The following is a 14,890-nucleotide window of genomic DNA, read 5'->3' on the forward strand; positions in this document are numbered from 1 at the left end:
ACAGACTTTTTGTAGTATCTTGAAGTGGACATTCGGAACGAATTGAGGCCTAAGGTGAAAAAGGAAATCTCTTCCCATAAAAGCTAGACAGAAGCATTCTCAGAAACTTGTTTGTGATGGGTGTACTCCACTAACAGAGTTGAACCTTTCTTTCGATAGAGTAGTTTTGAAACACTCTTTTTGTGTGATCTGCAAGTGGATATTTGGATAGCTTCAAGGATTTCGTTGGAAACGGGAATACCATCGGATAAATCTAGACAGACGCATTGTCAGAAACTTCTTTATGATGATTGCATTCAAGTCACAGAGTTGAACATTCGCTTTCGTAGAGCAGGTTTGAAACACACTTTTTGTAGATTCTGGAAGTGTACATTTGGAGCGCTTTGAGGCCTGTGGTGAAAAAGGAAATTTCTTCCCATAAAAACTAGACTGAAGCATTCTCAGAATCTTGTTTCTGATGTGTGTACTGAACTAACAGAGTTGAACCTTTCTTTTGATAGAGAAGTTTTGAAACACTCTTGTTATACTATCTGCAGATGGATATGTGGAATGCTTTGAGGATTTCGTTGGAAACGGGATTATCTCCATATAAAAAGTAGAAGCATTCTCAGAAACTTCTTTGTGATGTTTGCATTCAAGTCACAGGGTTGAGCATTCATTCCCTTTTTCTGAGCAGGTTTGAAACAGTCTTTTTGTAGTATCTGGAAGTGGACATTCCGAAAGCTTTCATGCCTACGGTGAAAAAGGAAATCTCTTCCCATAAAAACTAGACAGAAGTATTCTCCGAAACTTCGTTGTGATGTGTGTACTCAACTAACAGAGTTGAACCTTTCTTTTGATAGAGCAGTTTTGAAACACTCTTTTTGTACGATCTGAAAGTGGATATTTCAATAGCTTTGAGGATTTCGTTGGAAACGGGAATATCATCGTATAAAATCTAGACAGATGGATTCTCAGAAATTTCTTTATGATGATTGCATTCAAGTCACAGAGGTGAACATTCGCTTTCATAGAGCAGGTTTAAACACTCTTTGTGTAGAATCTGGAAGTGGACATTTGGAGTACTTTGAGGCCTATGTTGAAAAAGGAAATCTCTTCCATAAGAACTAGACAGAAGCATTCTCAGAAACTTGTTTCTGATGTGTGTACTCAACAAACAGACTTGAACCTTTCTTTTGATAGAGCAGTTTTGAAACACTCTTGTTATAGAATCTGCAAGTGGATATTTGGATTTCTTTGAGGATTTCGTTGGAAACCCGAATATCTCCATATAAAAAGAAGAAGCATTCTCAGAAACGTCTTTGTGATGTTTGCATTCAAGTCACAGAGTTTAGCATTTCCTTTTACAGAGTACGGTTGAAACAGTCTTTTTGTAGTGTCTGGGAGTGGACATTCCGAACGCTTTCTGGCCTGTGGTGAGAAAGGAAATCTATTCCCATGAAAACTAGACAGAAGCATTCTCAGAAACTAGTTTGTGATGTGTGTACTCAACTAACAGAGTTGAACCTTTCTTTTGATAGAGGAGTTCTGAAACACTCTTTTTCTACGATCTGCAAGTGGATATTTGGATAGCTTTGAGGATTTCGTTGGAAACGGGAATATCACCGTATAAAATCTAGACAGATGCATTCTCAGAAACTTCTTTATGATGATTGCATTCAAGGCACAGACTTGAACATTTGCTTTCATAGAGCAGGTTTGAAACACTCTTTTTGTAGGATCTGGAAGTGGACATTTGGAGCGCTTTGAGGCCTATGGTGAAAAAGGAAATCTCTTCCCATAAAAACTAGACAGAAGCATTCTCAGAAACTTGTTTCTGATGTGTGCACTCAACTAACAGAGTTGAACCTGTCTTTTGATAGAGCAGTTGGGAAACACTCTTGTTATAGAATCTGCAAGTGGATATTTGGATTGCTTTTAGGATTTCCTTGGAAACGCGATTATTTCCATATAAAAAGAGGAAAATTCTCAGAAACTTCTTCGTGATGTTTGCATTCAAGTCACAGAGTTGAGCATTCCCTTTTACAGAGCAGGTTGGAAACAGTCTTTTTGTAGTATCTGGAAGTGGACATTCTGAACGCTTTGAGGCCTATGATGAAAAAGGAAATCTCTTCCCATAAAAACTAGACAGAAGCATTCTCAGAAACTTGTTTCTGATGTGTGTACTCAACTCACAGGGTTGGACCTATCGTTTGATAGAGCAGTTTTGAAACACTCCTTCTGTGCGATCTGCAAGTGGATATTTGGATAGCTTTGAGAATTTCGTTGGAAACGGAAATAACATCGTATAAAATCTAGACTGATGCATTCTCAGAAACTTCTTTGTGATGATTGCATTCACGTCACAGAGTTGAACATTCGCTTTCATAGAGCAAGTTTGAAACACTCTCTTTGTAGAATCTGGAAGTGGACATTTGGAGTGCTTTGGGGCCTATGGTGAAAAAGGAAATCTCTTCACATGCAAACTAGACAGAAGCATTGTCAGAAACTTGTTTCTGATGTGTGTACTCAACTAACAGAGTTCAACGTTTCTTTTGATACAGCAGTTTTGAAACACTCTTTTTATAGAATCTACAAGGGGATATTTGGATTGCTTTGAGGATTTCGTTGGCAGCGGAATTATCTCCATATAAAAAGAAGAAGCATTCTCAGAAACTTCTTTGTTATGTTTGCATTCAAGTTACAGGGTTGAGCATTCCCATTTACAGAGCAGGTTTCAAACAGACTTTTTGTAGTATCTTGAAGTGGACATTCGGAACGAATTGAGGCCTAAGGTGAAAAAGGAAATCTCTTCCCATAAAAGCTAGACAGAAGCATTCTCAGAAACTTGTTTGTGATGGGTGTACTCCACTAACAGAGTTGAACCTTTCTTTCGATAGAGTAGTTTTGAAACACTCTTTTTGTGTGATCTGCAAGTGGATATTTGGATAGCTTCAAGGATTTCGTTGGAAACGGGAATACCATCGGATAAATCTAGACAGACGCATTGTCAGAAACTTCTTTATGATGATTGCATTCAAGTCACAGAGTTGAACATTCGCTTTCGTAGAGCAGGTTTGAAACACACTTTTTGTAGATTCTGGAAGTGTACATTTGGAGCGCTTTGAGGCCTGTGGTGAAAAAGGAAATTTCTTCCCATAAAAACTAGACTGAAGCATTCTCAGAATCTTGTTTCTGATGTGTGTACTGAACTAACAGAGTTGAACCTTTCTTTTGATAGAGAAGTTTTGAAACACTCTTGTTATACTATCTGCAGATGGATATGTGGAATGCTTTGAGGATTTCGTTGGAAACGGGATTATCTCCATATAAAAAGTAGAAGCATTCTCAGAAACTTCTTTGTGATGTTTGCATTCAAGTCACAGGGTTGAGCATTCATTCCCTTTTTCTGAGCAGGTTTGAAACAGTCTTTTTGTAGTATCTGGAAGTGGACATTCCGAAAGCTTTCATGCCTACGGTGAAAAAGGAAATCTCTTCCCATAAAAACTAGACAGAAGTATTCTCCGAAACTTCGTTGTGATGTGTGTACTCAACTAACAGAGTTGAACCTTTCTTTTGATAGAGCAGTTTTGAAACACTCTTTTTGTACGATCTGAAAGTGGATATTTCAATAGCTTTGAGGATTTCGTTGGAAACGGGAATATCATCGTATAAAATCTAGACAGATGGATTCTCAGAAATTTCTTTATGATGATTGCATTCAAGTCACAGAGGTGAACATTCGCTTTCATAGAGCAGGTTTAAACACTCTTTGTGTAGAATCTGGAAGTGGACATTTGGAGTACTTTGAGGCCTATGTTGAAAAAGGAAATCTCTTCCATAAGAACTAGACAGAAGCATTCTCAGAAACTTGTTTCTGATGTGTGTACTCAACAAACAGACTTGAACCTTTCTTTTGATAGAGCAGTTTTGAAACACTCTTGTTATAGAATCTGCAAGTGGATATTTGGATTTCTTTGAGGATTTCGTTGGAAACCCGAATATCTCCATATAAAAAGAAGAAGCATTCTCAGAAACGTTTTTGTGATGTTTGCATTCAAGTCACAGAGTTTAGCATTTCCTTTTACAGAGTACGTTTGAAACAGTCTTTTTGTAGTGTCTGGGAGTGGACATTCCGAACGCTTTCTGGCCTGTGGTGAAAAAGGAAATCTATTCCCATGAAAACTAGACAGAAGCATTCTCAGAAACTAGTTTGTGATGTGTGTACTCAACTAACAGAGTTGAACCTTTCTTTTGATAGAGGAGTTCTGAAACACTCTTTTTCTACGATCTGCAAGTGGATATTTGGATAGCTTTGAGGATTTCGTTGGAAACGGGAATATCACCGTATAAAATCTAGACAGATGCATTCTCAGAAACTTCTTTATGATGATTGCATTCAAGGCACAGACTTGAACATTTGCTTTCATAGAGCAGGTTTGAAACACTCTTTTTGTAGGATCTGGAAGTGGACATTTGGAGCGCTTTGAGGCCTATGGTGAAAAAGGAAATCTCTTCCCATAAAAACTAGACAGAAGCATTCTCAGAAACTTGTTTCTGATGTGTGCACTCAACTAACAGAGTTGAACCTGTCTTTTGATAGAGCAGTTGGGAAACACTCTTGTTATAGAATCTGCAAGTGGATATTTGGATTGCTTTTAGGATTTCCTTGGAAACGCGATTATTTCCATATAAAAAGAGGAAAATTCTCAGAAACTTCTTCGTGATGTTTGCATTCAAGTCACAGAGTTGAGCATTCCCTTTTACAGAGCAGGTTGGAAACAGTCTTTTTGTAGTATCTGGAAGTGGACATTCTGAACGCTTTGAGGCCTATGATGAAAAAGGAAATCTCTTCCCATAAAAACTAGACAGAAGCATTCTCAGAAACTTGTTTCTGATGTGTGTACTCAACTCACAGGGTTGGACCTATCGTTTGATAGAGCAGTTTTGAAACACTCCTTCTGTGCGATCTGCAAGTGGATATTTGGATAGCTTTGAGAATTTCGTTGGAAACGGAAATAACATCGTATAAAATCTAGACTGATGCATTCTCAGAAACTTCTTTGTGATGATTGCATTCACGTCACAGAGTTGAACATTCGCTTTCATAGAGCAAGTTTGAAACACTCTCTTTGTAGAATCTGGAAGTGGACATTTGGAGTGCTTTGGGGCCTATGGTGAAAAAGGAAATCTCTTCACATGCAAACTAGACAGAAGCATTGTCAGAAACTTGTTTCTGATGTGTGTACTCAACTAACAGAGTTCAACGTTTCTTTTGATACAGCAGTTTTGAAACACTCTTTTTATAGAATCTACAAGGGGATATTTGGATTGCTTTGAGGATTTCGTTGGCAGCGGAATTATCTCCATATAAAAAGAAGAAGCATTCTCAGAAACTTCTTTGTTATGTTTGCATTCAAGTTACAGGGTTGAGCATTCCCATTTACAGAGCAGGTTTCAAACAGACTTTTTGTACTATCTGGAAGTGGACATTCGGAACGAATTGAGGCCTAAGGTGAAAAAGGAAATCTCTTCCCATAAAAGCTAGACAGAAGCATTCTCAGAAACTTGTTTGTGATGGGTGTACTCCACTAACAGAGTTGAACCTTTCTTTCGATAGAGTAGTTTTGAAACACTCTTTTTGTGTGATCTGCAAGTGGATATTTGGATAGCTTCAAGGATTTCGTTGGAAACGGGAATACCATCGGATAAATCTAGACAGACGCATTGTCAGAAACTTCTTTATGATGATTGCATTCAAGTCACAGAGTTGAACATTCGCTTTCGTAGAGCAGGTTTGAAACACACTTTTTGTAGATTCTGGAAGTGTACATTTGGAGCGCTTTGAGGCCTGTGGTGAAAAAGGAAATTTCTTCCCATAAAAACTAGACTGAAGCATTCTCAGAATCTTGTTTCTGATGTGTGTACTGAACTAACAGAGTTGAACCTTTCTTTTGATAGAGAAGTTTTGAAACACTCTTGTTATACTATCTGCAGGTGGATATGTGGAATGCTTTGAGGATTTCGTTGGAAACGGGATTATCTCCATATAAAAAGTAGAAGCATTCTCAGAAACTTCTTTGTGATGTTTGCATTCAAGTCACAGGGTTGAGCATTCATTCCCTTTTTCTGAGCAGGTTTGAAACAGTCATTTTGTAGTATCTGGAAGTGGACATTCCGCACGCTTTCATGCCTACGGTGAAAAAGGAAATCTCTTCCCATAAAAACTAGACAGAAGTATTCTCTGAAACTTCGTTGTGATGTGTGTACTCAACTAACAGAGTTGAACCTTTCTTTTGATAGAGCAGTTTTGAAACACTCTTTTTGTACGATCTGAAAGTGGATATTTCAATAGTTTTGAGGATTTCGTTGGAAACGGGAATATCATCGTATAAAATCTAGACAGATGGATTCTCAGAAATTTCTTTATGATGATTGCATTCAAGTCACAGAGGTGAACATTCGCTTTCATAGAGCAGGTTTAAACACTCTTTGTGTAGAATCTGGAAGTGGACATTTGGAGTACTTTGAGGCCTATGTTGAAAAAGGAAATCTCTTCCATAAGAACTAGACAGAAGCATTCTCAGAAACTTGTTTCTGATGTGTGTACTCAACAAACAGACTTGAACTTTCTTTTGATAGAGCAGTTTTGAAACACTCTTGTTATAGAATCTGCAAGTGGATATTTGGATTTCTTTGAGGATTTCGTTGGAAACCCGAATATCTCCATATAAAAAGAAGAAGCATTCTCAGAAACGTCTTTGTGATGTTTGCATTCAAGTCACAGAGTTTAGCATTTCCTTTTACAGAGTACGTTTGAAACAGTCTTTTTGTAGTGTCTGGGAGTGGACATTCCGAACGCTTTCTGGCCTGTGGTGAAAAAGGAAATCTATTCCCATGAAAACTAGACAGAAGCATTCTCAGAAACTAGTTTGTGATGTGTGTACTCAACTAACAGAGTTGAACCTTTCTTTTGATAGAGGAGTTCTGAAACACTCTTTTTGTACGATCTGCAAGTGGATATTTGGATAGCTTTGAGGATTTCGTTGGAAACGGGAATATCACCGTATAAAATCTAGACAGATGCATTCTCAGAAACTTCTTTATGATGATTGCATTCAAGGCACAGACTTGAACATTTGCTTTCATAGAGCAGGTTTGAAACACTCTTTTTGTAGGATCTGGAAGTGGACATTTGGTGCGCTTTGAGGCCTATGGTGAAAAAGGAAATCTCTTCCCATAAAAACTAGACAGAAGCATTCTCAGAAACTTGTTTCTGATGTGTGCACTCAACTAACAGAGTTGAACCTGTCTTTTGATAGAGCAGTTGGGAAACACTCTTGTTATAGAATCTGCAAGTGGATATTTGGATTGCTTTTAGGATTTCCTTGGAAACGCGATTATTTCCATATAAAAAGAGGAAAATTCTCAGAAACTTCTTCGTGATGTTTGCATTCAAGTCACAGAGTTGAGCATTCCCTTTTACAGAGCAGGTTGGAAACAGTCTTTTTGTAGTATCTGGAAGTGGACATTCTGAACGCTTTGAGGCCTATGATGAAAAAGGAAATCTCTTCCCATAAAAACTAGACAGAAGCATTCTCAGAAACTTGTTTCTGATGTGTGTACTCAACTCACAGGGTTGGACGTATCGTTTGATAGAGCAGTTTTGAAACACTCCTTCTGTGCGATCTGCAAGTGGATATTTGGATAGCTTTGAGAATTTCGTTGGAAACGGAAATAACATCGTATAAAATCTAGACTGATGCATTCTCAGAAACTTCTTTGTGATGATTGCATTCACGTCACAGAGTTGAACATTCGCTTTCATAGAGCAAGTTTGAAACACTCTCTTTGTAGAATCTGGAAGTGGACATTTGGAGTGCTTTGGGGCCTATGGTGAAAAAGGAAATCTCTTCACATGCAAACTAGACAGAAGCATTGTCAGAAACTTGTTTCTGATGTGTGTACTCAACTAACAGAGTTCAACGTTTCTTTTGATACAGCAGTTTTGAAACACTCTTTTTATAGAATCTACAAGGGGATATTTGGATTGCTTTGAGGATTTCGTTGGCAGCGGAATTACCTCCATATAAAAAGAAGAAGCATTCTCAGAAACTTCTTTGTTATGTTTGCATTCAAGTTACAGGGTTGAGCATTCCCATTTACAGAGCAGGTTTCAAACAGACTTTTTGTAGTATCTGGAAGTGGACATTCGGAACGAATTGAGGCCTAAGGTGAAAAAGGAAATCTCTTCCCATAAAAGCTAGACAGAAGCATTCTCAGAAACTTGTTTGTGATGGGTGTACTCCACTAACAGAGTTGAACCTTTCTTTCGATAGAGTAGTTTTGAAACACTCTTTTTGTGTGATCTGCAAGTGGATATTTGGATAGCTTCAAGGATTTCGTTGGAAACGGGAATACCATCGGATAAATCTAGACAGACGCATTCTCAGAAACTTCTTTATGATGATTGCATTCAAGTCACAGAGTTGAACATTCGCTTTCGTAGAGCAGGTTTGAAACACACTTTTTGTAGATTCTGGAAGTGGACATTTGGAGGGCTTTGAGGCCTGTGGTGAAAAAGGAAATTTCTTCCCATAAAAACTAGACTGAAGCATTCTCAGAATCTTGTTTCTGATGTGTGTACTGAACTAACAGAGTTGAACCTTTCTTTTGATAGAGAAGTTTTGAAACACTCTTGTTATACTATCTGCAGGTGGATATGTGGAATGCTTTGAGGATTTCGTTGGAAACGGGATTATCTCCATATAAAAAGTAGAAGCATTCTCAGAAACTTCTTTGTGATGTTTGCATTCAAGTCACAGGGTTGAGCATTCATTCCCTTTTTCTGAGCAGGTTTGAAACAGTCTTTTTGTAGTATCTGGAAGTGGACATTCCGCACGCTTTCATGCCTACGGTGAAAAAGGAAATCTCTTCCCATAAAAACTAGACAGAAGTATTCTCCGAAACTTCGTTGTGATGTGTGTACTCAACTAACAGAGTTGAACCTTTCTTTTGATAGAGCAGTTTTGAAACACTCTTTTTGTACGATCTGAAAGTGGATATTTCAATAGCTTTGAGGATTTCGTTGGAAACGGGAATATCATCGTATAAAATCTAGACAGATGGATTCTCAGAAATTTCTTTATGATGATTGCATTCAAGTCACAGAGGTGAACATTCGCTTTCATAGAGCAGGTTTAAACACTCTTTTTGTAGAATCTGGAAGTGGACATTTGGAGTACTTTGAGGCCTATGTTGAAAAAGGAAATCTCTTCCATAAGAACTAGACAGAAGCATTCTCAGAAACTTGTTTCTGATGTGTGTACTCAACAAACAGACTTGAACTTTCTTTTGATAGAGCAGTTTTGAAACACTCTTGTTATAGAATCTGCAAGTGGATATTTGGATTTCTTTGAGGATTTCGTTGGAAACCCGAATATCTCCATATAAAAAGAAGAAGCATTCTCAGAAACGTCTTTGTGATGTTTGCATTCAAGTCACAGAGTTTAGCATTTCCTTTTACAGAGTACGTTTGAAACAGTCTTTTTGTAGTGTCTGGGAGTGGACATTCCGAACGCTTTCTGGCCTGTGGTGAAAAAGGAAATCTATTCCCATGAAAACTAGACAGAAGCATTCTCAGAAACTAGTTTGTGATGTGTGTACTCAACTAACAGAGTTGAACCTTTCTTTTGATAGAGGAGTTCTGAAACACTCTTTTTGTACGATCTGCAAGTGGATATTTGGATAGCTTTGAGGATTTCGTTGGAAACGGGAATATCACCGTATAAAATCTAGACAGATGCATTCTCAGAAACTTCTTTATGATGATTGCATTCAAGGCACTGACTTGAACATTTGCTTTCATAGAGCAGGTTTGAAACACTCTTTTTGTAGGATCTGGAAGTGGACATTTGGAGCGCTTTGAGGCCTATGGTGAAAAAGGAAATCTCTTCCCATAAAAACTAGACAGAAGCATTCTCAGAAACTTGTTTCTGATGTGTGCACTCAACTAACAGAGTTGAACCTGTCTTTTGATAGAGCAGTTGGGAAACACTCTTGTTATAGAATCTGCAAGTGGATATTTGGATTGCTTTTAGGATTTCCTTGGAAACGCGATTATTTCCATATAAAAAGAGGAAAATTCTCAGAAACTTCTTCGTGATGTTTGCATTCAAGTCACAGAGTTGAGCATTCCCTTTTACAGAGCAGGTTGGAAACAGTCTTTTTGTAGTATCTGGAAGTGGACATTCTGAACGCTTTAAGGCCTATGATGAAAAAGGAAATCTCTTCCCATAAAAACTAGACAGAAGCATTCTCAGAAACTTGTTTCTGATGTGTGTACTCAACTCACAGGGTTGGACCTATCATTTGATAGAGCAGTTTTGAAACACTCCTTCTGTGCGATCTGCAAGTGGATATTTGGATAGCTTTGAGAATTTCGTTGGAAACGGAAATAACATCGTATAAAATCTAGACTGATGCATTCTCAGAAACTTCTTTGTGATGATTGCATTCACGTCACAGAGTTGAATATTCCCTTTCATAGAACAAGTTTGAAACACTCTCTTTGTAGAATCTGGAAGTGGACATTTGGAGTGCTTTGGGGCCTATGGTGAAAAAGGAAATCTCTTCACATGCAAACTAGACAGAAGCATTGTCAGAAACTTGTTTCTGATGTGTGTACTCAACTAACAGAGTTCAACGTTTCTTTTGATAAAGCAGTTTTGAAACACTCTTTTTATAGAATCTACAAGGGGATATTTGGATTGCTTTGAGGATTTCGTTGGCAGCGGAATTATCTCCATATAAAAAGAAGAAGCATTCTCAGAAACTTCTTTGTTATGTTTGCATTCAAGTTACAGGGTTGAGCATTCCCATTTACAGAGCAGGTTTCAAACAGACTTTTTGTAGTATCTGGAAGTGGACATTCGGAACGAATTGAGGCCTAAGGTGAAAAAGGAAATCTCTTCCCATAAAAGCTAGACAGAAGCATTCTCAGAAACTTGTTTGTGATGGGTGTACTCCACTAACAGAGTTGAACCTTTCTTTCGATAGAGTAGTTTTGAAACACTCTTTTTGTGTGATCTGCAAGTGGATATTTGGATAGCTTCAAGGATTTCGTTGGAAACGGGAATACCATCGGATAAATCTAGACAGACGCATTCTCAGAAACTTCTTTATGATGATTGCATTCAAGTCACAGAGTTGAACATTCGCTTTCGTAGAGCAGGTTTGAAACACACTTTTTGTAGATTCTGGAAGTGGTCATTTGGAGCGCTTTGAGGCCTATGGTGAAAAAGGAAATTTCTTCCCATAAAAACTAGACTGAAGCATTCTCAGAATCTTGTTTCTGATGTGTGTACTGAACTAACAGAGTTGAACCTTTCTTTTGATAGAGAAGTTTTGAAACACTCTTGTTATACTATCTGCAGGTGGATATGTGGAATGCTTTGAGGATTTCGTTGGAAACGGGATTATCTCCATATAAAAAGTAGAAGCATTCTCAGAAACTTCTTTGTGATGTTTGCATTCAAGTCACAGGGTTGAGCATTCATTCCCTTTTTCTGAGCAGGTTTGAAACAGTCTTTTTGTAGTATCTGGAAGTGGACATTCCGAAAGCTTTCATGCCTACGGTGAAAAAGGAAATCTCTTCCCATAAAAACTAGACAGAAGTATTCTCCGAAACTTCGTTGTGATGTGTGTACTCAACTAACAGAGTTGAACCTTTCTTTTGATAGAGCAGTTTTGAAACACTCTTTTTGTACGATCTGAAAGTGGATATTTCAATAGCTTTGAGGATTTCGTTGGAAACGGGAATATCATCGTATAAAATCTAGACAGATGGATTCTCAGAAATTTCTTTATGATGATTGCATTCAAGTCACAGAGGTGAACATTCGCTTTCATAGAGCAGGTTTAAACACTCTTTGTGTAGAATCTGGAAGTGGACATTTGGAGTACTTTGAGGCCTATGTTGAAAAAGGAAATCTCTTCCATAAGAACTAGACAGAAGCATTCTCAGAAACTTGTTTCTGATGTGTGTACTCAACAAACAGACTTGAACCTTTCTTTTGATAGAGCAGTTTTGAAACACTCTTGTTATAGAATCTGCAAGTGGATATTTGGATTTCTTTGAGGATTTCGTTGGAAACCCGAATATCTCCATATAAAAAGAAGAAGCATTCTCAGAAACTTCTTTGGGATGTTTGCATTCAAGTCACAGGGTTGAGCATTCATTCCCTTTTTCTGAGCAGGTTTGAAACAGTCTTTTTGTAGTATCTGGAAGTGGACATTCCGAAAGCTTTCATGCCTACGGTGAAAAAGGAAATCTCCTCCCATAAAAACTAGACAGAAGTATTCTCCGAAACTTCGTTGTGATGTGTGTACTCAACTAACAGAGTTGAACCTTTCTTTTGATAGAGCAGTTTTGAAACACTCTTTTTGTACGATCTGAAAGTGGATATTTCAATAGCTTTGAGGATTTCGTTGGAAACGGGAATATCATCGTATACAATCTAGACAGATGCATTCTCAGAAACTTCTTTATGATGATTGCATTCAAGTCACAGAGGTGAACATTCGCTTTCATAGAGCAGGTTTAAACACTCTTTGTGTAGAATCTGGAAGTGGACATTTGGAGTACTTTGAGGCCTATGTTGAAAAAGGAAATCTCTTCCATAAGAACTAGACTGAAGCATTCTCAGAAACTTGTTTCTGATGTGTGTACTCAACAAACAGACTTGAACCTTTCTTTTGATAGAGCAGTTTTGAAACACTCTTGTTATAGAATCTGCAAGTGGATATTTGGATTTCTTTGAGGATTTCGTTGGAAACCCGAATATCTCCATATAAAAAGAAGAAGCATTCTCAGAAACGTCTTTGTGATGTTTGCATTCAAGTCACAGAGTTTAGCATTTCCTTTTACAGAGTACGTTTGAAACAGTCTTTTTGTAGTGTCTGGGAGTGGACATTCCGAACGCTTTCTGGCCTGTGGTGAAAAAGGAAATCTATTCCCATAAAAACTAGACAGAAGCATTCTCAGAAACTAGTTTGTGATGTGTGTACTCAACTAACAGAGTTGAACCTTTCTTTTGATAGAGGAGTTCTGAAACACTCTTTTTGTACGATCTGCAAGTGGATATTTGGATAGCTTTGAGGATTTCGTTGGAAACGGGAATATCACCGTATAAAATCTAGACAGATGCATTCTCAGAAACTTCTTTATGATGATTGCATTCAAGGCACAGACTTGAACATTTGCTTTCATAGAGCAGGTTTGAAACACTCTTTTTGTAGTATCTGGAAGTGGACATTTGGTGCGCTTTGAGGCCTATGGTGAAAAAGGAAATCTCTTCCCATAAAAACTAGACAGAAGCATTCTCAGAAACTTGTTTCTGATGTGTGCACTCAACTAACAGAGTTGAACCTGTCTTTTGATAGAGCAGTTGGGAAACACTCTTGTTATAGAATCTGCAAGTGGATATTTGGATTGCTTTTAGGATTTCCTTGGAAACGCGATTATTTCCATATAAAAAGAGGAAAATTCTCAGAAACTTCTTCGTGATGTTTGCATTCAAGTCACAGAGTTGAGCATTCACTTTTCCAGAGCAGGTTGGAAACAGTCTTTTTGTAGTATCTGGAAGTGGACATTCTGAACGCTTTGAGGCCTATGATGAAAAAGGAAATCTCTTCCCATAAAAACTAGACAGAAGCATTCTCAGAAACTTGTTTCTGATGTGTGTACTCAACTCACAGGGTTGGACCTATCGTTTGATAGAGCAGTTTTGAAACACTCCTTCTGTGCGATCTGCAAGTGGATATTTGGATAGCTTTGAGAATTTCGTTGGAAACGGAAATAACATCGTATAAAATCTAGACTGATGCATTCTCAGAAACTTCTTTGTGATGATTGCATTCACGTCACAGAGTTGAACATTCCCTTTCATAGAACAAGTTTGAAACACTCTCTTTGTAGAATCTGGAAGTGGACATTTGGAGTGCTTTGGGGCCTATGGTGAAAAAGGAAATCTCTTCACATGCAAACTAGACAGAAGCATTGTCAGAAACTTGTTTCTGATGTGTGTACTCAACTAACAGAGTTCAACGTTTCTTTTGATAAAGCAGTTTTGAAACACTCTTTTTATAGAATCTACAAGGGGATATTTGGATTGCTTTGAGGATTTCGTTGGCAGCGGAATTATCTCCATATAAAAAGAAGAAGCATTCTCAGAAACTTCTTTGTTATGTTTGCATTCAAGTTACAGGGTTGAGCATTCCCATTTACAGAGCAGGTTTCAAACAGACTTTTTGTAGTATCTGGAAGTGGACATTCGGAACGAATTGAGGCCTAAGGTGAAAAAGGAAATCTCTTCCCATAAAAGCTAGACAGAAGCATTCTCAGAAACTTGTTTGTGATGGGTGTACTCCACTAACAGAGTTGAACCTTTCTTTCGATAGAGTAGTTTTGAAACACTCTTTTTGTGTGATCTGCAAGTGGATATTTGGATAGCTTCAAGGATTTCGTTGGAAACGGGAATACCATCGGATAAATCTAGACAGACGCATTCTCAGAAACTTCTTTATGATGATTGCATTCAAGTCACAGAGTTGAACATTCGCTTTCGTAGAGCAGGTTTGAAACACACTTTTTGTAGATTCTGGAAGTGGACATTTGGAGCGCTTTGAGGCCTATGGTGAAAAAGGAAATTTCTTCCCATAAAAACTAGACTGAAGCATTCTCAGAATCTTGTTTCTGATGTGTGTACTGAACTAACAGAGTTGAACCTTTCTTTTGATAGAGAAGTTTTGAAACACTCTTGTTATACTATCTGCAGGTGGATATGTGGAATGCTTTGAGGATTTCGTTGGAAACGGGATTATCTCCATATAAAAAGTAGAAGCATTCTCA

This window comes from Pan paniscus, chromosome 18, assembly GCF_029289425.2.
Source record: "Pan paniscus chromosome 18, NHGRI_mPanPan1-v2.0_pri, whole genome shotgun sequence".
Classification (NCBI taxonomy): Eukaryota; Metazoa; Chordata; class Mammalia; order Primates; family Hominidae; genus Pan; species Pan paniscus.